At 46.9% G+C, this 19,607-nt stretch overlaps 1 long non-coding RNA gene across 21 annotated transcripts in view; it reads left to right on the top strand.

The window, feature by feature from the left end:
• LOC116641862 overlaps window positions 1–19,260 on the top strand; it is a 108,209-nt gene extending 88,949 nt beyond the window's left edge. For 8 of the 21 annotated variants that reach the window (XR_004301255.1, XR_004301251.1, XR_004301254.1 and 5 more), the window contains one exon: window positions 328–1,703. This is a non-coding gene — a long non-coding RNA (uncharacterized LOC116641862). Of the gene's footprint in view, window positions 1–327; window positions 1,706–15,364; window positions 15,488–16,111; window positions 16,319–17,828; window positions 18,004–18,463; window positions 18,664–19,094 lie in introns of those variants that run through there. The other 13 variants (XR_004301269.1, XR_004301268.1, XR_004301267.1 and 10 more) reach the window with 6 other exon arrangements.
• Window positions 19,261–19,607: the final 347 nt, after the last annotated feature.

The following is a 19,607-nucleotide window of genomic DNA, read 5'->3' as shown; positions in this document are numbered from 1 at the left end:
GGGAGAGCAGTTCAGCTGCGGAGGTGGGCTCCGTGTCCGACACCGTGCCAGCCGGACTGGGGGCGGGGGGCCGCATCCGCTCGCGGGTGGCTGGGGCTCGGCCGTCGGAGGACACCGGGGGCCTGGTGGATATTCAGGCACCGAGGATCGGAGGCTGAGCGGGGCAGGGCCTCGGAGCTCGCCCTCCCTCACTGCCACTGATCGACGCGGGGAAGTGTGATCGGGAAATTCAGTGGCTGGATTTCGCGAGCGGAAGTAGGGTTTGCTCCAAATAGCTAGCACCTGTTAACAGCGACAACCTTATCATCTGTTTGGCCCTGGCTAAAGGCACAACTTCCGCAGTTACCGAATGACATCTTGCAGGGTTATCTGCCACCAGAGCACGCTTTCCTCGACACCACGCCTGGCAAGAACAAAGCGCCCATACCTGATTCAGAGACCCTGGCGTCTCGTGTTGGCATCCGAATTCCTGCCTTGTAACTCTTCTGTGCGGTCATCTCGCTTAGGATGCCCTGAGAAGCTGCCAGAGTTTCCAGGATTGACTTTGGAAAGTGTTGGCGGTGCTACTATATTCTTATTATGAATAAAAATTTTAAACCCAAGCTGATAAACATATTTTTTTTCACACTGAATTCATCAGGAATACATTAACATTTTCTAAAAGGTAAAGACAGGAAAAAAAATGAAAGAATTAAAAGGAGAACATTAGGATGTATTTGGCCATTAGGATCCCCGTTTCCATCAGCTGCTGTTTATGAGCCAGAACCTCACCCCATGCAACTAACACTTGGGGAATTAGCCTATGGAATAATTATCACTCCTGATGAACAGAATAAGAGCTTGTTCCCGTGTGTGTGCAGAGCCATTCATCCTAAGGAAGAAATCTGGAGTGAAAGCTCACAGCATATTTTGCATAGGTCCTGTAAAAGGATCCAGGCAAAACAGGCTTTGCAACATTAGTTATGATCATATATGGAAAAAGCAGTTACTTTCTGTGGTGACATATGGCTGAGTTGGTACGATGCCCAGGAATCTCAGTGTCCCCCCGCCCGAAGAAGGGTGAGCCCCGGCTTCATCCTCTGCCCCGTTGTCACCGGGACCAACTGCACAGGCAGCTTGTGGAGACATCACCGGTGAAGTAAAATCACATCCACCTGTGCCAAGACCAAAGCTGCTGTTGGGCTCTGGCAGTCAGCAGGTGTACTGTCCCCGTCTGCGAAAATGATTTTTCCTAAATCAGGGAAATTATGAATGGAGCCCATACCCATCTGCTTAAAATTCAAGCATGGTGACATCCCACAGGAAACAACACTGGCCAACAATGATAAAAACACACTCTTCTATTGTAACGGTGATCCTATCCTTAAATGATGGGAATTTAGACTCTTTCTGATAATATTCCATAAGCAGTAAACTCACTTCCGAAATTTCTGACATGGCCAGGCAAATAAATTGAGTCTTGTTATGGAAGAGACAGAGAGATGTGACCACGTGAAAGCATGATATTCATTAAGCCACTCAGTCATTGATTGGACTGTTACTTGATTCAGTTAAGCCTCTGTGAGCAATAGGTCTTGCTTAGAACTGGGGACACGAAATGATCTTTAGCTTCAGGGTATCCAGTCTTGTAAGAAGGACGGTGATTCACAAGAAAGCTCCGAGTGGTGCTTGCTTCAGTTATGGGGAAGCCTTGAGAAACCCCTTCCCCTTGGCTCTGGGGTGGGCCGGGAGGGACTTAAACCTTCTAAGTGACCCTGATTGCTGGGTACAGGTGGGGAGGGCAGTGCCACTGGGACGGGCCCATCCGGCCGAGACTCCTGCTCTCCTGCTTCACAGCTACACGTGATGGAGACCTCCAGATCTTGGCTTCCTCCCTCCCGAGACGGAGATGGCAGAGCCCTGCTGCTGCCCGATGTGCTGGGGCTTCAGTGGGGGAGTTTAGTGGAAAGAGCTTCACGGGACGCTGGTGGTTGTGAGCGCTCAGACAGTGTCAGCACCCTGTAACCGGGGGTGGGGGCGTGGGAGCTGGGCTTGGAGAGGCAGCCCCAGAGCCGGTGGGGGCCCCCATGGGCGAGTTCGCAGCACGGGGAGGATGCTGTTAGGTTTGTGTTTCGGGGGGAAAACTTTGGAGAGGTTTCTGTATATGAGGGTGGAGGGCGCTGAGCTGTGGCCAAAAGACCAGTCTGGAGGGTGCAGAGGCAAACTGGACGAGGCATTGTGAAGGCCCATCTCCAGGGGTGGGGGGAGGACCAGACAGGGGACACACTTGGAAAGTCAAATAGGAGGGAGGGACTGAGGAGAGAGACAGGGATGGGGAGAGGGGAGGGACCTGGAGGGGGAATGAGAGAGACAGAGACACACACAGAGAGATACAGATATAGAGAGGTAGAGAAACAGAGGGAGAAAGACAGAGAGAGAGACAAGGAGAGAGGGAGGGAGAAGGGACAATGGGGGTGTGGTAGGGGGGGACCGAGAGAGAGACTGGGGCAGAGAGAGAGAGAGATAGAGAGAAACACAGGGAGAGACTGGGGAAAGAGAGAGCGAGATGGAAAGGGGGACACGGGGGAGATTTTGGTGATGAGGCTGAGGGCCATGACACTGACTGAGATTGCGCTGGGGAGGACGCTGAGTGCAAAGGGTGTGGGGAGGGGCGCCACACCCTCATCCAGAAGAGGAGCCGCCCCCTGACGGTGCACAGGTGTGTGTGAGGCGCTTGGCTTACCCCCCCATCCAGAAAGTCACCGCTGGGGTGCTTCCCGTCTGCCTGTTTGAGCATTCCCAGCTCCTCAAGGCTGACATGTTCTCGCTTTCACTCCGCAGCACTTGTTGCAGAGCTGAGTGCCCGGATTGGAGCGAGGCTCCGGAGGGTGCGAGCAGGCGGCTGTCCATGGAGCAGAAGATGAACGCTGCGTGGTGTGGGGCTGAACCGAGTCGGGGGATGGAGAGCTCAGCGACAGGTGCTTCATTGGCCATTCCGACTGCGGGTCTGTGTGGGCACAGCGGCATCCGCAGGCTCCATGCAGCCCCCCAAGCACCTGCTTCTTCCCTCCGTGCCCGGGACTTCCAGGTGCCACCAGACTCAGTCCTCAGTGCCTGCACACATTCTTCAACACCCGAGGAGCACCTTGTGCGGGGCTCTGTCTCGGGCACAGGACACCGGGATGCTCCAACCAGATGGGGTCCGTCCTCTCTGCGCTCTCGGTTAGGAGAGGAGCCTGGTGTTCTCATCTTTTCCTCCAACTGTGGCCTGAGGGGTTTGATCTCTCGCTAGAGAAATTCCAGGCAGGCAGCAGGGTGTGAGTTGAGTACAAGGGGCTCATCCTCCCACTTTGAAGCCACAGCTGCTCTGCCTTCTGGTAGCACTTCCCTCGGCCTTGGCTTCAGAGGCCCCAGGGAGCTGTTTTCAGGGGAGTAGCTCCAGGTTCTCCCACAAACAACATGTTCCTGGGGGAAATGCAAAGAGTGTGGCCTCCAAGAAGAGATGAGGATATTGCCATCTCTTCTACAGGCTGGTGCAGACTCTTTAGGGGTCGAATCCGCTGATTTCGGTAAGGAGTAGGTATGGCTTTAGCAGAAATGTCTCCAGCACTTTGCCATAAACATTCACGGAGCACTGTGTATAGGGACAGGGCCTGGGAGGGGGCTGTCAAGTGCTTCACCTCATCTAGGCCCCACCGCGAAGCCCTGTGAGGGCAGGGAGTACAGGGGACCCTTGAATGACATGAAACTGAACTGACATGTGGATTTTTTTTTCAATAAATGTATTGGAGATTTTTTGGAGATCTGCAGCAATTTGAAAAAACTCGCCGACCGACTGCGTAGCCTAGAAATACCAAAAAAAAAAAAAAAAAAAAAAAAAAATAAGGAAAAGGTATTATTGTAAGAATGCAGTATATAATACATATAATACACAGAATATGTGTTAATCCACTGTCTGCGTGATTGGTAAGGCTCCACACCCACCAGAGAGCCCGACACAGGGCTCCATCTCACCACCCGGAGATCATGACCTGAGCTGAAATCAAGAGTTGGATGCTCAACTGACTAAGCCACCCAGGCGCCCCTGGAGATGGTTTTTGAACCCCAATCTTTGGATTCTGAGAACAGAATCCATTATGTTATAGCCTATTGCCTCTTCCATAGTTCTTGATTTTCAATGATTTTATTTTCTGCTCTTGCTGGGCACTTCAGTGGAGGAATAGGAGTTTGGGCTATTTGTAAATCAAATGAGTCCTCTTCTTGCATTCAAGTGGTATACTCCACGCACCTGGAATATCTTTCCTCTAAAACAGTGACGAGCAGCATACAGTCCTCAAGCTTTAACAAGACAACCCTTCATCTAATAATTTCAGGTACAAAACCCTTAGTTCAGGTTGTGGGGTCCTTTGGAATGCATACTCACTCCTTCAGGGGTGAGCTGGTCCTCCAGCTGTGGCCGACCCTGGCAGCCTGGGGCCCAGGATGAGCTCTAGACAGAAAAGTCTCACCCCAGAGCTGTGACATCTGAGGTCATGTGCATCCAGCTAGTGCCCCAGTAATGAGTCAAAGAGACACACACTTCTCTCCTATCCACACACATCCTTAAGGAAGGGTCTAGCACGATGTTCCCTTTTCACCATTTGATAAGTCATTAGTGGAGGAGGAAATCCCACCTGGAAATCATGTTGTTAGTCCTCCTTCCCTGTGCTGTTCATACTTCTTGGAATGCTCCTAAATCCTCAGCCAAATGATAGGTCCCCTCTATCTCCACTTCTCTAGCAACTAGAAGTCAACCATGAATCTCTGGGGTTGGACTTTGGTGCTTACCTCTACTTTGTTTATTCCTTAATATTTATGGAGAGAGAGATCATTCTTCTCTAAAATTCCCCTGTCTGCCCTCCCTCTTCACTGGTTCTTAGTGCACAAAAATGTGTTTAAAACACAAACATTTTCAGATTCTGCATTTAATGCTGCTCTTCACCAAGGTTCCCCTCCCCTGGCCTTCCATCCCTTCCCAACAAGTCCTTCACGAAGAGGGCAATAGTAAAGGAGTATTTGAAGTTTGGGCATACGTGTAGACACTGAAAAGTATTCTACACATGTGTATTTATATATGTAATTCATAAATCTACGCAGACCATACACGTTCCCCCCCCCCCCCGAGATATATTTCATGCTAAAAGCACAGGAGTAAAAAGAACTACCCGTGAAGAAAGTTCACTTCAAATGGCCACCAGCTCTTGAGGAAGTTTGTAGGCTGTATGTGCATTCCAGAAACAAAGGCCTGCCTCTGTCCATGGGTTAAGGGATGTTGGGAAGGCTGTTCCCTCCTCCCAGCATGGATGTGTGTCTTGTGCCTCCTGCCAATGGGAGAAGGTTCTTTGTCATCGCAGGGTCTTGGGCTTCATGGGACTGGAAGGCCCCAGTGGTGGGGACCGTGATGGTCAATATGAAGCAGCCAACCCAGACCAGCTTTTTCCTTGGTTCCATCCCCAAGAGGGCAGCAACAGGCTTCTTCACCCTCCTTCGTCTGTATCTCTTCCATATACAACTCTTAGCTCTGAGATTATATCCCGAAAAATATTGTTAGAGAACAAACCCTTGCCACCTTCTACCATTTCTGACAACTTTAGGTTAATGATCCGGGCCTGATAGTATCAAGTGAAATTCAAAGGAAAGTCACAGATGAAGAAAGACAGCCAGATCTTGTCCTCACTCTATGTGTGGTGCTCAGTTCACTCAGCGGCAACTGGGAGGAAATCTGAAAAGCGTTCAAAAGGGAAGTTGGTGGTGACGCTCACTTGTGAGGTCCAGGTTGCTGGATTTGCCTTGTCTGTAGTTAGATTTTGAGAGGCTGTTGCATCACGAGGCAGGAGCTCACTCTACCCCTCCTTTTCCGGGCTTGAAGACCATGATGGATCTGTTGGGCTTTCTCCCTGAGGAAATGCTACTGAGGGATTTGAGCCATGGCTTGGTCAGGTAAAGCTCATTGACGTGGTTAGGGTGAACAACACTCGGGGCTTTGGCCCTCTGTGGGACAGATGCTGAGTCGATGGCTACCTGGGGGTCACTGCTCAGATGGACGCTGTGGCCTTTCTTAATAAGAGCATGGGAATCGGCATGACGTTGAGGTGGTCCTGGAGAAGATGTGTGGGATGGGGGGACTTGGAGGGTTGTCTCATTGCTTTCCTCTTAAGCTGGTGCTTTTGGGGGGGTTGGCAAGCCTAAGCCCGCCCACAGAGATGAGAATCTACAGAAATGGTAAGGCCCTCCAGGGAAGGATGGTACAGCCCTGTTTGGCAACCTCTGCTAATGTCCTAACAATCCTCATTGTCAGGACCTCCTTTCTTCCTATTGAACTTAAATTCTTCTCACTCCAGTTCAAGCCACTAGCTTCTCACTCCTTCCTAGATGGGGGTTAGGAACAGCTGGTTACAATCTTCTGTGCGGAAATCCACAGTTCTTGGAGAAATGAACACACACACACACGCACACACACACCAAAAAGCTCAGAGTTCTACCTTTAGGATTGTCTTTTCCCTCTGGAAAATATTCCCCAGATTAAATATAAATTAATTTTCAATTTCTCAAAAATCTTATTTCCTAGCTGATACCATTTCCATATGGATATTTTAAGGAAAATAGTGGACCCTTAAGTTCTGGAGTTTTAGAAGTCTTGCCAATAAACTTTTGAAAATATGAACTAGAAGTCTTCCTATGGAAAGACATGTCATAAATAAGAAGTTCTTGGAATGAAAGTGTCCGTGAACTTAAGGGTTTGTGCGATATTGTCTCCCTGAATCTTACGGCATCAGGAACTAGGTTTTTAAATTTGGAAAAATGTATGCACCATAGCAGCTTGTACTGTGTAAGAGGATAAGCTTCAAGGCTTGGCTCTGCTCTATTTTTTTTCCCATTTTTTTAAATTATGTTATGTTAATCACGATACATTACATCATTAGTTTTTGATGTAGTGCTCCATGATTCATTGTTTGCATATAACACCCAGTGCTCCATTCAGTACGTGCCCTCCTTAATACCCATCACCAGGCTAACCCATCCCTCACCCCCCTCCCCTCTAGAACCCTCAGTTTCTCAGAGTCCATAGTCTCTCATGGTTTATCTCCCCCTCCGATTACCCCCCTTCATTTTTCCCTTCCTGCTATATTCTTCTTCTTCTTTTTTTTTTAAACATATAATGTATTATTTGTTTCAGAGGTACAAGTCTGTGATTCAACAGTCTTACACAATTCACAGCACTCACCATAGCACATACCCTCCCCAATGTCTATCACTCAGCCACCCCATCCCTCCCACCCCCCACCACTCCAGCAACCCTCAGTTTGTTTTTGAGATTAAGAATTCCTCGTATCAGTGAGATCATATGATACATGTCTTTCTCTGATTGACTTATTTCGCTCAGCATAATACCCTCCAGTTCTATCCATGTCATTGCAAATGGCAAGATTTCATTCCTTTTGATGGCTGCATAATATTCCATTGTATATATATATATACCACATCTTCTTTATCCATTCATCTGTCGATGGACATCTTGGCTCTTTCCACAGTTTGGCTATTGTGGACATTGCTGTTATAAACATCAAGATGCATGTACCCCTTCGGATCCCTACATTTGTATCTTTGGGGTAAATACCCAGTAGTGCAATTGCTGGATCATATGGTAGCTCTATTTTCAACTTTTTGAGAAACCTCCATACTGTTTTCCAGAGTGGCTACACCAGCTTACATTCCCACCAACAGTGTAGGAGGGTTCCCCTTTCTCCACATCCCCACCAACATCTGTCGTTTCCTGACTTGTTAATTTTAGCCATTCTGACTGGTGTGAGGTGGTATCTCATTGAGGTTTTGATTTGGATTTCCCTGATGCCGAGTGATGTTGAGCACTTTTTCATGTGTCTGTTGGCCATTTGGATGTCTTCTTTGGAAAAATGTCTGTTCACGTCTTCTGCCCATTTCTTGATTGGATCATTTGTTCTTTGGGTGTTGAGTTTGATAAGTTCTTTATAGATTTTGGATACTAGCCCTTTATCTGATATGTCATTTGCAAATATCTTCTCCCATTCTGTCAGTTGTCTTTTGGTTTTGTTGACTGTTTCTTTTGCTGTGCAAAAGCTTTTTATCTTGATGAAGTCCCAATAGTTCATTTTTGCTCTTGCTTCCCTTGCCTTTGGCGATGTTTCTAGGAAGAAGTTGCTGTGGCTGAGGTCGAAGAGGTTCCTGCCTGTGTTCTCCTTTAGGATTTTGATGGACTCCTGTCTCACATTTAGGTCTTTAAACATTTTGAGTCTATTTTTGTGTGTGGTGTAAGGAAACGGTCCAGTTTCATTCTTCTGCATCTGTCCAATTTTCCCGACACCATTTGTTGAAGAGACTGACTTTTTTCCATTGGACATTCTTTTCTGCTTTGTTGAAGATGAGTTGACCATAGAGTTGAGGGTCCATTTCTGGGCTCTCTATTCTGTTCCATTGATCTATGTGTCCGTTTTTGTGCCAGTACCATACTGTCTTGATGATGACAGCTTTGTAATAGAGCTGGAAGTCTGGAATTGTGATGCCACCAGCTTTGCTTTTCTTTTTCAACATTCCTCCAGCTATTCGGGGTCTTTTCTGGTTCCATACAAATTTTAGGATTATTTGTTCCATTTCTGAAAAAAGTGGATGGTATTTTGATGGGGATTGCATTAAATGTGTAGATTGCTCTAGGTAGCATTGACATCTTCACAATATTTGTTCTTCCAATCCATGAGCATGGAACATTTTTCCATTTCTTTGTGTCTTCCTCAATTTCTTTCATGAGTGTTTTATAGTTTTCTGAGTACAGATTCTTTGCCTCTTTGGTTAGATTTATTCCTAGGTATCTTATGGTTTTGGGTGCAATTGTAAATGGGATTGACTCCTTAATTTCTCTTTCTTCTGTCTTGTTGGTGTATAGGAATGCCACTGATTTCTGTGCATTGATTTTATATCCTGCCACTTTACTGAATTCCTGTATGAGTTCTAGCAGTTTTGGGGTGGAGTCTTTTGGGATTTCCACATAAAGTATCATATCATCTGTGAAGAGTGAGAGTTTGACTTCTTCTTTGCCGATTCGGATGCCTCTGATTTCTTTTTGTTTTCTGATTGCTGTGGCTAGGACTTCTAATACTATGTTGAATAGCAGTGGTGATAGTGGACATCCCTGCCATGTTCCTGGCCTTAGGGGGAAAGCTCTGTTTTTCCCCATTGAGAATGATATTCACTGTGGGTTTTTCATAGATGGCTTTTATGATATTGAGGTATGTACCCTCTATGCCTATACTCTGAAGAGTTTTGATCAAGAAAGGATGCTGTACTTTGTCAAATGCTTTTTCTGCCTCTATTGAGAGGATCATATGTTTCTTGTTCTTTTATTTATGTATTGTATCACATTGATTGATTTGCAGATGTTGAACCAACCTTGCAGCCCAGGGATAAATTCCACTTGGTCGTGGTGAATAATCCTTTTAATGTACTGTTGGATCCTATTGGCTAGTATTTTGATGAGAATTTTTGCATCCACGTTCATCAAGGATATTGGTCTGTAATTTTTCTTTTTGGTTTTGGGATCAAGGTAATGGTGGCCTCATAAAACAAGTTTGGAAGTTTTCCTTCCATTTCTATTTTTTGGAACAGTTTCACAAGAATAGGTATTAATTCTTCTTGAAATGTTTGGTAGAATTCCCCTGGGAAGGCATCTGGCCCTGGGCTTTTGTTTGTTGGGAGATTTTTGATGACTGCTTCAATTTCCTTAGTGGTTATAGGTCTGTTCAGGTTTTCTATTTCTTCCTGGTTCAGTTTTGGTAGTTGATACATCTCTAGGAATGCATCCATTTCTTCCAGATTATCTAATTTGCTGGCATAGAGTTGCTCATAATATGTTCTTATAATTGTTTGTATTTCTTTGGTGTCGGTTGTGATCTCTCCTCTTTCATTCATGATTTTATTTATTTGGGTCATTTCTCTTTTCTTTTTGATAAGTCTGGCCAGGGGTTTATCAATCTTGTTAATTCTTTCAAAGAACTAGCTCCTAGTTTTGTTGATCTGTTCTACTGTTCTTTTGGTTTCTATTTCATTGATTTCTGCTCTGATCTTTATTATTTCTCTTCTCCTGATGGGTTTAGGCTTTATGTCTCTGCTCTATTTTTATTTCCATTATGGGTTACTTTTGTGTATTTTGACGAGATTCTACTGATGGAGGAACCAAGACTGTCCAGGTAAACGGTTGCCTTCCATTGGACCATGTTAGAAGCAATGGGCACGGGGTGAGTGGGGGTGACTGTCCAGGTAAACGGTTGGCTTCTGTTGGACCATGTTAGAAGCAATGGGCACGGGGTGAGTGGGGGTGAAGAAAGAGTGCCCGGACAGCAGTGGGTGTCCCTGGAACAAACCAAGACCTTCGCACCCCTTCTTGGCTGCCCTCCTTCCTTTCCACTCCTGACACTGCCCTTTATCATCGTGGCCACCAGCAAACCCCAGAAATGGGAGGAAACCTGGAAGATGTTTGGAGAGTCCCCCACGGTGGGTGCAAATTTCTTGGGGGGGAGGGGACCACTTCTGATTTTGCTGCATAGGAGAGAAGGTAAGAATCATTAAGAGGAGAGAAGAAAGGGGGAGCATGGTGGAGAGAAGAAAGGGGGAGCACGGTGGAGAGAAGAAAGGGGGAGCGCGGTGGAGAGAAGAAAGGGGGAGTGCGATGGAGAGGAGAGGGAGGGGCAGAGGGGGAGGAAAGGTGTCCGGGGAAGGGGAGGGAAAGCCAGGGAAACAGCTCTCAGTTTCTGGGACTAGAAGCCAAAAGTAACAGTGACATCTGAAGGTGCAGCAGCCTCAGGGCTGCTAAAAACTTGCTCATTGCATTTGGCCCCTCAACCAGCTGACAGCTCGGCACCCCTCCCGCTCTGCCACCTCGCTGTCCCCCTAGGCACAGGGTCACACAGGGAAACTCCACTTCCCATGTCCTTAGTGACTTCCCCGTTCCCTCTCCATTCCCATCCAGACAGAACTCATTCAGGACCTCCCCGGCCTTCCCTCCATCTGGCTCCATTCCACTTCTTGAGCCCCAGCAGCTCCCCTAGCTCACAGCAGCACCCCGAACGCTCATGCTCTGGCTTCAGCCTGCACCTGCCTCACCAGCTGCCTCTCCCACCACCCGGCATTGAACCCAGTGCCTCTGCCACCCAGAGGTATGGTGCCCCCCCCGGGGCCAACCAGGCTTTTCCTCAGAGCGTTGCACAGGTTGTGCCCTCTGTCTGGAACAAGAAAACCACCACCACGGAGGAGCTCATGTGAGCGCAGGCACAGGCTAGCCTTTCACCCTTTGAGGTAGGCACCAGGATCATCTCCGTTGTTCCAGAGGAGTAAACTGAAGCTTTGAGGGGTTCACGGGCTTAGGGCCATCTGGCCTCTGTGGGAAAACCTATTAGATAAGGGAAGAGTGAGGGGGAGAAAAAAGAACTAGCCCACACTGAGCACCTACTGTGTACCAGAGCTATGCCAGCCATGGATGTGTGTTCCGGACCTAAGATGCTATGACTTGAATGCCAAGCTGCCCCATTTTTCTAGAATAGAGATTTTTGATCTGTGTTTAGTTAAAGGAGAGACATCCTGTCTTCTGCAGACTTTGTTAGCTTGTTTTTTATCTGGTGTGATAAGGTAAAAGAATTTCTCTGTCTGCCTCTTTCCTCATTGTCAACCTTTTTTGTTCCTTTGCTTGCAGCTGTTGTCTGTCTTTGAGGCTCACGAACCACTGGCAGGAAGAGCTCTAGAGAATTTGGGAAGAAGGGGGGGTGGGGAGGAGAGACAAAGGTGTGTGGTTTCTCAAGAAGCAGGGAGACATAAGGGAAGTAGAAGTGTTCTCAAGTGTGTCGCCTGCAGCCTTGTCAGGGAATATTTCTTTAGATGGCTTCTTCTTCCCCTCCCTCATGCCCAGCTGGTTCTTCATCATTTTTTAACATCTCTTTGGGGACAGGGACATGAAAGTGAACAGCAGGTCAAAGTCAGGAATTCGGGGTTCTGGGGTGGTCTGGTCTGATAGGCTCCCTTCGTCTGCGGCTGTGCCCTTCATGGGGGCAGGTGAGGCTGGTTCACAATTCCGGTCACATCACCCACGGCTGGATGACAGCATCACCCCTTCATCTGTCCATTTACATTTCAAACCAGCACCTGCCTGCTCTTGATTAATTATTTAGTAACTCTGGTCACTTGTGAGCATTTCTGAGCTCATATTTCACATAAAAGGTCCATTCCTTTTTTATCCAAATCTTTTTTCCCTGGATCCTTGTGTAGTTTTCGAAATGAAATGGTCCGTATTCCTTTTGAGCCCCCAGCACCGACGTGTTGGCTCCTCTTCTTGGCAGCAGTACACCTAGATATTGGGTTAACCGGGGGGAGGGGATCTGCCGTCGGGCTCCCCCTCTCTGCCTACCTCTGACCTTGGCCAACTCCCCCTTGTGGGAGCTCCATTTTTAAGTAAGTAAATAAAGGGGCTTGGAATGCTGAGTCTCAAGGTCTTCTCTATCTTTAATTATTGAGGGGATCTATGAGAAGTCACAGAGGGACATGGGCTTTAGAATTCAAGAGAATTTGGGGGGGTCTCCACTGGCTCTGGCACTTATTTGCTTATTTCTGTGAGACATTGGATAAGTTAGGTCATCCATCCACGTCTTACTTTCTTTACTTCTACAATGGGGGTGGACATATATAGGTGGCAGGGTGGGGGTGGGGTTTAACAGGAATGCATGAAACAACACCAGCCACAGGTACTGAGTGTGGACTGTAAGGAAGATGGCGTACTAAGGAGTTAAACTTGACCTTCTCAAACAATGCAAATAAAACAGTTGGCACAGAATCAACCTTCAAGAAGAGTTAGGCAGTTTATTATGGGGTTACCTTGACCCCAGGCAAAATTCTTAACCATACCAGCTTGGGGTAGTGGGAGCACCACATGGCCAAACCACCTCAGTTCTCAGAGTTCGAAGCAGGAGGTTTGTCCTCTGAACTTTTGAATTCTGGTTCTAACACTTATTAGTTGTGTGATGTTGGAAAAATTTAATTTTCCCCAGCCTTAGTTTCATCATCTGCAGGATGGTTCCGATTCAACCTAGCTCAGAGGGGATATGGTGAAAAAATTAAATGCCAAAGGTGGAAACATCTGGCAGATAGTAGGCATGCAACTGATGACTTTGCTTTCTTAACATCATGATAAATTAAGGTCTGTTCATAAATGAGTTCCGATCAAATCTCAAGACAAAGAAGGAAAGTCCAGATTTTTTCTGATTTGTCACCAAAAGTATTATTAGGCTTTCAAGAAAACAGAGGGCATCCTTCATCACATAATAAAACTGAATCTACTGTTTTTCTGGCCAAAAAAAAAAAGCATAAATACAACTGACGTTGATTCTCTGTGCATATTGCGGCTTGTCTCCCTGTTTGATAGTTTTCGGAAACCAAAAGTCCATCTGTCTCGAAGACTTTCCTAGTCTCTAGAAGAGAAAACACGGTCTCGATATAGTCATGCTGTTTCATGTGGCTGCCTCAGAGCCCCCTTGTACACTCCCCTTCTGCTGGCAAGGGCATGAAGCCAGGATGCTGATTTATGGCTGCCTCTGTCCCGGCAGGTTAACCCCTATCACCCGTCACGCTGCTGTGTTAATTTCATCACGGCCTTCCCCTGGCTCTTCCGTGGTGAGAGCACAACAGAGGACACGCAGCTCGATGCACACTGCTCATTGATGCCCATGTGAAAAGAATAGCTAGAACGTCCTGGACACCCGGGCCCTTCCTTCCACAGTGTTTATACAGTCCCGAATCAATCAGAGAGCCACCAATCTATTAAGCCCATTAACACACAGCACACTGCATTACTTGATGGAGAGGCTTGTGCTTGAGAACGTTAAAATCTTGACTTATTTTTCCAGTCCTGGCCCCCCTTTTACTCATTAGTTCTGAGCTACACACTTTGTATTTCAGTTCAAATGTCCCCTTACTCCATAAGAGGCAGAGAGAGAGAGCAGACTCTGGGGAGGTCAGCAGGGACCTAAGTGGCAGGAAGGCAGAGTGGAAGGTGGAGCCTGGGGAACCCTTCCTCAGGACTCCTCCCTCCATGTATTCGTGGCTGCTCCCCTAGCCCACCCTCCCTGGCCAGTCTCAGGTGCAGCCCCAATCTCCCTATGACATGGCAGATGCTTCAGTCGTAGAGGTGTGGTTGGCAACCTTCCGGACCTTATTTCCTCCATTTGAGATACCAAGAACAGGATGACCCATGCCTACTTGGCAAAGTTTGTTAAGAAGATGAAATGGAGTAATACCTGATGATGTTAATAAGAGAATAAAACAGCATAAATACACAGGTGTTAAAAAGAAATCTCTGCCAACTGAATAATAATAATAATAATAATAGTCGGAACCCCATGGCCAAACTCTGCATGGCTGGCAGTGGTGGTCCCAGGAGGTGGGGTGGTGGCCTGACCCTGTCTGGTGACCTCCCATCAGTCGTGGGGGATACTGGCATGTGGAACGGCCAGGGCGCCAGGTGCCGCCTGGCTGGAGCTGCTTCCCCCTCTTACTCTCCCTTTCTGGCCCCGGTCAGTAGCACGAGCCACTGCACCAGCAGCCGGTATCTTCAAGACGTGGCATCTGGGGATGGGGGGATGGAGGGGCCGGCTGAGTGTGTGGGGTGGGCGCTGCCCGCCTACCTTCCACGATGACTCAGAAGGAATACCGAATACTGCTTTACTCTGGGTGAGTCCTAGACAGTGCTGAGTTCCTGTGTGGGGTGACTCTTCTGCATGGAGGGAGGCCAGAGGCCTTTTTTGAATAATAATCGCTTTTCCTATATCTTCTCATGGTTGCTGAAGGTGTCCCTTGGGCCAGCGCACTAGGCAAACATGGCAAAGCTCTGAAGCTTTGTCGTGGTTCCCATTGTTTTTGTTTTGTTGTTGTTGTTGTTTTTGTTTTTTAATTAAGTCTGGGAAAACTGTGACAATATCCAGGCACGATGGATAATAGTCAGACTGACACTCCATCTTCATTTTGAAGAGCATTTAAATGGGAATGAGATGATAACACTGTTAAAATAAGATTAATGACATAATAAATGCTAACATCCCCGAAGATGGCAAGAAATATAACGAATGGCCAAGGCGGGTGACGTGGAAATGTTGCCGGTGACCACATAGGTAGAGAAGGTTACTACCATGGAGGCTGAAGTTGGGCTGTGCATGAAACGGGATCCAGAGTCACTAGCCTCAGCAAGATAGAGCTTATTTTCCTTTTGCATGAAAGTCTGGACGTAGATGGTCAAGGGTCTGCTCGTCTTACCCTCCACTCCTTTGTGTCTCTCTTCGAGAGTGAAGATAGCTTTGCTTGCCTGGCACACTACCCTCCAGGGAGACCCTTCCTCCATCTCGTGCTGCTTCTTTCTTGTGCTTGCGTGTGAGCTTCCATTCCCAAGGACATCTCTTGGTCCAAGGTAACTGCTCCAGAGCTCCCTAACACACCTGCATTCCTGCCACCAAGAAAGAGGGATGGGGAGGATGTGGCAAAGGGCAGATGCCCGCTGTTACCTGCAGAAGGTTCCCAGAAGCTCCTACACAACACCCTCATCTACACCCCCCTGCCCAGGCCACAGTCCCGTGACCACACCTAGCTAGCTCTGTCCTATAGCCAGTGCTTTGCAAAGACCAAATCTATGGAGGAAGTGGAGAATATACTGGGGGGAGGCACTGGTGGTCTCTACTCATCATGTAATTTCAAGACTTCTAGAAAGTGCCTTTTGCCTTCCCTTCCACTTAGCTGATGCCTGAAGTTTCTCAACAGCATTGCGTCTTTCTCTAAGACATAGTGGACTTTCTTATACTATCACCTTCTCCAGGTCATTTGTAGGGTTCTTGGTGCTAGTTTTTTCCACCTCAACCCCCGTCCCAGCAGCCCCCCTAGCCCAGCTGAGCTGGTATCATGGTAATACCATGTCTTTCTGCTGTCCATGTTAGGAGAGGGTAGTAGCTATTATAACAACCAACACGTACTGAAGCTTACAACACACCAGATCTTACACTCACAGTTTAGGTTTTTTATTTATTTTTTTCTCATTTAGCCCCCAGCAAAGCCCCAGGAGATGAGTGCTCTTAAAAGAGATGCGGACTTAAAGCCAGGATCCACGCTAGCCCTTGTGCTCACCATTATGCCACACGGCCTCTCCTTTATCCTGTCTGATCTCCAGGTAAGGCCAGGCCCTATGTGGATTCTAGCGAAGGAAGCACATTTTTCTGGGTCTTGGTTCTGAGTGTGCGAGTGTGAGGAGTGGAGGTGCGGTTACCAAAGCTATGCTAAATATCCAAATAAATAGGCAGTTTGGTAGGTTCCCTAAGAGGTGAACGCAGGTGGACTTTTGCCATAGGTGTTCGGGAGATGTAATGTCAAGGCACTAGAAGGGACACTAAAAAAAAGAGGTAATTGCTTCACTCCAGATGCATCTGCTTCCGTCTGGTGTAGCTGGAGCCCTTCACCAGCCTGCATTCTGGCACAGTGAAGGTCATGTCCCCGTGGGAGCCAGCTGTCAGCAGGGTTCCTGCCCTTGGGGATCTGGTCAGCTTGGACTGGAATCCTCATTACATGTCTTTTTCTTAGCGCTTGCTTCCTTAAGCCTTTTTTTGCTTCAATGCCCGGATGCTACTTTTCCTACGTCAGTGTTTTCCATCAAAGGTCACTCTTACCCATACTGTTTCGGAGTTTAGTAGATTCATCAGAGACTAGAAGGATTTCTAGGGAGATATCATTCTGGCGTGAGGTCTTCTTTGGCCCCACCCTCCTGCCTTTCCCCTCCCTCCTCTGGAGTAACTTCAGCTTTATCTGTCGAACACACGATTCCCCAGCATTTGTGAATTTATATCCAACCACCGATTAAAGCATTTTCCTCACAAAAACTGATTCCTTAGGCTATCCGAGATTCTGGAGGAGGAAAGGTTCCCTTCTCTTGTTACTCTTGATGTTTTGGTGGCTAGACTGATACAGCAGGAATTCATCTGTATCTTCAGGTAAGAAAGAGATGACACGATGTTGGTGATGAAAGAGCCTTGGCCTATCATGTGGGCTTGAAGGCAGGGCCTCGGGATCATGGTGAGTTCATTGTCCCTGAAGCAGTGGGACTTGCTGTAGTCTTCAGAGGTGGCAGTCACTAACAATTTTAAAGATGGTTGCCATGAAGACATCTGCTCCACAGTGTATGAGTTTGGCCATTGGTGGGAGTGATAGAGATGCCTAGTGCTTTCCATATCTGGTCTCCCTTCATTCCTGAGCACATGGGAAGGCTCAAGCTGCCCTGAAAGTAGCTAGAGCCCATGGGACTAGATCTGCCCAATGGGCTCTGAGTGAAGAGACTTGTCATTTTTGGTCTCAGGCAGTTAAGAGTTTTCCATACTCTTCCTTGTGAGCCATGTGTTGAAATAATAGCAGAGACATTTAGGAGGAGCCTGGATCCTTGAGACAGTAGGTGGATGAGAGCCCTGCTGACCTGCTTCGGACTTGGCATGCACAAGATAGAAACTTCTCTCAGGTGATAGGGGTTCAGAGAAACACCAACAGACAGAAGAGCTCCTGCTATTTTGGCCTTTGTTACCATAGCATGCCATAGTAAATCCCGAATACAGGTAAGATGGAATTTATATAGATTGTGCTCAGCTCTACCAGTGAGATATTCCTGGATGTCTAATAGATTCCAAAGTTTGGATGGTCAGGGGATGTTTTGGGATTAGAAGAAAGGAAGAATTCCCTGCATCTTTTATTATTTCTGTTTTTCTTTTTTTCCCCTTAAGTGGTCATCATTTCCAAGACACTGGGTGATAAGGCGGCTGGTGCTGAATAGAAACACCAACAGAGAATTGGAGAGAAGCACTTGGTAGGATGGTTCCCAAAAACCCCCTCAAGCCTCTGCTTCCCTAATTGATATGCTGTTCTGGAACAATTCTGCCTGACACGGTGCGCCGGCAGGTTAGTAAAAAGGAGAATGTGGTGCTGAATCCATATGTTGCCATCCCACCTTTCACAGAGCAGCCGAGAATCCAGGCTCTGTTTCCACTACTAATCACCAAACATAACAATTAAACACATATCACTCCAGACTAGAAAACCCCAGGAGGATACTCTGTGTCCATTCTGTTCAAGTCTGAAATCTGTTGTGGATATTGGCAAAGTGGCACAAGCAGTTAGGGAGGTGGGAGAGGGGACGGCAACCCCAAAGATGATTAAGGTAGCAGAGAATTCGCACGTTCTGCTCTTGGAAGCTCAAAGAGTGCCGAATATGGTGCCTAATACACCACAAAGTATTTATTTATGCAATGGTGACTCTCAGTTAAGAATGAACATGTTCATTAGTAGTAGAGATTGTTTAAAAATGCATTCTGCTGTGCAGAAAGAGTATGTGAATCCTTGTCCTTATGATCTTCTCCAGCACAGAGAAAGGCAAGGATCGGGACAGCTCAACCTACATACGCTGTGCGTGCCTCCCCGTGATGATCCAAGTTTAACTCTCTGTCCGACATTCTCTGATGCTGTTCCTGGGGATAGGGACACTCCAGCCACACAATCGCAGCTGACGACATCTGCAATCTTTCCTTCTAGTGATGAAGCCAATCACTAGAAGGCGAGAGGGTACGTAAGCAATCCTACCCATCCTTGTGCATTATCTGTGCAGCTTCTAGAAAACTATTTTTTGATAGAAGGAGGCACTGAACTAATACAGGAATATAAGAGGATATACTTTGCTAAAGAGGAAACCTCCTTCTAACTCCCAGACAGAATCCAGAGCTTCTGTCTAACTAAACCCTTCCTTTCTAATCTGACTTTTTGGAGTTTCACCTTAGAATATGGGAAAGGGTCTCTTGAATTTAGTACCTCTCAGAGAGAAAGGTATGTCTTGGCTCCCTCAGCAAGGAGCTTCGGGCACTGTCCCTGTGTTCAGTGACCCTGTCCCTGATGGTGAATTCTCAGGTTCTCCAGGTGGGTGGGCTGCCAATGTTTACTTGTTTTATTGAGAAAGGAGAGACTGAACAAATGAAACCTTTCTACTTTTTTCTTTCCAGGATGCTCTCCAGGACAATTCCTGTGAGCCTGACTCAGAAGACCAGCAGTCTGTCCGTGAACCGGTTACCCTCGAGAATTTGATCTTCTTTCCGCAATATCTTGTGGTGGCCACTTCTTCCTCTTCTCTGACTTCCTATCAGCTTTTCTTTTTCTTTTTTCTTTTTAACCAGGTTTTGTTACAATTTATTTTTATTTTTTAATTTAATTTAATTTTATGATGTTATGTTAGTCACCATACATCATTAGTTTTTGATGTAGTGATCCATGATTCATTGCCTTCGTATAACGCCCAGCAGCTTTTCAAATGGTGGATTTAGAAAAACTGAAGTTATTCTAGCATTGATTATGTGGTCTCAGATTCTCACAACTAGTTTTGCTCCAGATAAATATTGGGAAGAGTTTGGTAGCAAGCTATATGATGAGGGAGGAACACTGGAATGGGAGCCCAAATGTGTTGTAAACTGGGGCAGGTTACTTCATCTCTCTGACATTTTGTTTCATCCACTCTAGAT

Source organism: Phoca vitulina, unplaced genomic scaffold (assembly GCF_004348235.1).
Source record: "Phoca vitulina isolate PV1807 unplaced genomic scaffold, GSC_HSeal_1.0 scaffold22, whole genome shotgun sequence".
Lineage (NCBI taxonomy): Eukaryota > Metazoa > Chordata > Mammalia > Carnivora > Phocidae > Phoca > Phoca vitulina.
Note: the sequence above shows the minus strand (reverse complement) of the source record. Positions and strands in the feature narration are given on the sequence as shown.